This window comes from Octopus bimaculoides, chromosome 9 (assembly GCF_001194135.2).
Source record: "Octopus bimaculoides isolate UCB-OBI-ISO-001 chromosome 9, ASM119413v2, whole genome shotgun sequence".
Lineage (NCBI taxonomy): Eukaryota > Metazoa > Mollusca > Cephalopoda > Octopoda > Octopodidae > Octopus > Octopus bimaculoides.
The window spans coordinates 70,160,061-70,163,631 of NC_068989.1; the positions used below are offsets into that span (position 1 = coordinate 70,160,061).

General features: G+C 34.3%; 2 pseudogenes; one reads left to right on the top strand and one right to left on the bottom strand.

The window, feature by feature from the left end:
• Window positions 1–2,216: 2,216 nt before the first annotated feature.
• Window positions 2,217–2,316, bottom strand: LOC128248798 (U6 spliceosomal RNA; annotated as a pseudogene).
• Window positions 2,297–2,413, top strand: LOC128248789 (U5 spliceosomal RNA; annotated as a pseudogene).
• The last annotated feature ends 1,158 nt before the right edge of the window (window positions 2,414–3,571 follow it).

Genomic DNA, 3,571 nt, shown 5'->3' on the forward strand with positions numbered 1-3,571 from the left:
ATATATATATACACACACACACACACACACACACACTACTAACTTTATTTTTATTCCAACTTAACCAACTCTTTAAAGTAGTTGATGCATTCAGGATGGTTTTTTTTTGTAGTAATTTCACCCCTTTTATTCCTTTCAGTTTAGTTCATCTATACACAATTACCCTTTGAATATGAAAACACGCATACATCTTTTGAATTCGTTTTTAATAGAAACATCTAAATATAAATTTCAATGTGATTATCACCAAGTTTGAATGATTACACAGATGTCTTGTTGCTTATTTAGCCATACGTGACAATTTAGGTAAGAAAAGGTCAAGTGTACAGTATTATGTATGTATAACAATGTACATAGACTCGTTTACTTAGGTTTTTGCTTGTGTCCATATATAGATACACAGTTGCACACATACCCCATATGTACATATATACACACATACAAATGCACACATACAAATACACATACACACATACATATCATATACAAATACACATACACACATACATATCATATACACACATATGTTAATATATATATATATATATATATATATATATATATATATATATATATATATATATATATATATATATATATATATATATACGTGTGTGTGTGTGTCAGTGAGTCAGTGTATACGTATGTGTGAATGCCTTCTACTATGTGCATTTAAATATAGATGTATTAGATGTATGATTACATATGTGTGTGTTATTATGTATATATGTGTCTATATTTGTGTACTTTATACGATGAACATCTTTTCTTTCTACCCAGTTATGTAAATATTTTCAATATTTGCTTATTGTTTTGCTTACGCACAAACCTTATGTATGTATGTATGTATGTATGCATGTATGTATGTATGCATGTGTGCACGAATGTATGTGTGAATGTATTATGTGCATATGTATGTATGCGTCTACATATGAATGTATGAATGTATGTATGCATGTATGTATGTAATGTGAATTTGCATAAATATACATGTATGTATTCTTTTATTCTTTTATTCCTTTACTTGTTTCAGTTATTTGACTGCAGCCATGCTGGAACACCGCCTTGAAGTGTTTTAGTCAAACAAATCAACCCCAGAACTTAATTTTTTCCTAAGTCTAATACTTATACGATGAGTTTATTTTGCCAAACTGCTAAGCTTCAGGTACATAAACACACCAACATTGGTTGTCAAATGGTGATAGGGGGACAAACACAGACACAAAGACATTTACACAGATATAATGTCGTCTCCATTGGACATGAAACTCTGCTTGCGAAGACCTGTTGGGGCAAGCGAAACCGAAATCGTGATGGCACCTGTGCCCAGCATCGCCTTCCTGGCACTTGTGCCAGTGGCACGTGTAAAGACATTTGAACGAGATCGTTGCCAGTACCGCTGGACTGGCTCCTGTGCCGGTGGCATGTAAAATACACCATTTTGAATGTGGCTGTTGCCAGTACCGCCTGACTGGCCTTCATGCCGGTGGCACGTAAAAGCACCCACTACACTCTCGGAGTGGTTGGCATTAGGAAGGGCATCCAGCTGTAGAAACTCTGCCAAGATCAGATTGGAGCCTGGTACAGCCATCTGGTTCACCAGTCCTCAGTCAAATCGTCCAACCCATGCCAGCATGGAAAGCGGACGTTAAACGATGATGATGATGATGATGATGATGATATACATATATATATATGTATGACAGTTGTCTTTCAGTTTCCGTCTACCAAATCCACTCAGAAGGCTCTGTGAAGAAGCTTTTTAGCACACAGCCACGCCTGGGCCTATGTATGTATATGTACCTGTATTTACACCCTAAGAGAATATAAAACTCTGCTGCCTCTCATTAATTTCTCTCCTTTTGACTTTTTCCCCTGAAGAAAGACTGTGTCCAAAGCATTAGATATTCCACTCCTCACAGCAAATTCACTGTACACTTTTTATCAATTTTAGTACATGATATAGTAGAGACACGTGGTTTAGTAGTTAGGGTGTTAAACTCGTGATTGTAAGATTGTGGGGCAAACTTTCGGTGAAAGTATCATGATAATGAAAGTGTTTGTTTGGCAATTTCCATACAAAATTTTTATTTCTTTAATTATTTTTTCAGCTGAGCTGCTCTTGTTTATGTATTTTTTGTGTATGTATTATGTTTTTCATGTATGTATATTTGCATAAGTGCTGTATGTGTGTGAATACACATTAACAAATATTAAAAAATATAGAACACTTCACAAATTTGCATGTCATCCTTGCACAGGAGCCATGCTAATCTTCCCTGTATCATTCCAATTTCAGTATATGTTTCTCATCACTCCAAATGGATAAATCTTATGCCATTTACTAAAGATTTCCATGGGGAGGAACATTTTAATGAGTCTTTAGACTTATTTTTGTGAGTCTCATCCGAACATACACAAATTTACATACATACACAAAAACACATACATACACAAATATACATACACACACACATAAACACATACATATATATACACACAAAAATACATAAACATAGCACTTACACAAATATACATACATACTTACACATAAACACATAATACATACACAAGAAATGCATAAACATAAGTGATTCAGTTGAAATAAATTAAAGAAATAAAAATTTTGTACAGAAATTACCAAACATGCACTTTCATTATTGTGATACTTTAACCAAAAGAATGCCAATTGTGGTTTCAATTCCTGGACCAAGTAACTTCATTTCATGTTGCTCCAATCCACTCAGCTGGTAAAAATGAGTTATCCTGTGGCAGACCAGCATCCCATCCAGGTGGGGAATGCATTCGCCATGGAAACCAGGAAATTGGCCCTTTGAATCTATGTGACTCAGGAAGGAACCTTACTTTTACTTTACTACATAATAAAAGTCTTGCTGACGCAGAACAGCACCAGCCTTTTTGGAGTCTGGTTGATCGTGTGTGTGTGTGTGTGTGTGTGTGTTCACATGCACACGCATATGTACACACGGAATGTGTTGATATTTACCTGTGTAAAATCTGGTGTCGTATCTCAGGAAGCTAACTTAGCTGTTCAATAAATACAGTTTGATATAAAAGAAGTTCCAGACTGAAATAAGTATTGTGGCTAGTATGCTCAACTTAAACCTTTGAAAGTGGGGCCCAAGTATGGCCACCATCCACTGGTCAAAACCCTGTAACAGAATAACAGAATTAAGTATTAAAGGTAAATTTTTCAATACTTCATACTCTGTGTATTAAATCTGACTGTAACTGGTTAACCTTACATTTTAAACAACAACCATTTGTTCTCAAGAGTTCTACAAATAATTCCATCTACTTCTTTTCACAGAACCATCTTTTCAATTGAGTTTCTGTTATATTGTTTACAGAAAAAAAATTTAGATTCTTGAACTTCTTGCCCTGTCTTCCTGAATGACTTATGTAAGATATTACTTCTGCAGAGTTTGTTTGTGTGTCCTATATATGTGGGATCTTCAAATTAATTAAAAAAATAAACAGTAGAATACTTTATATTTGTTGCTATATTAAATAAAAAGCTACTTATAATACCTAAACAAATTTAATGATG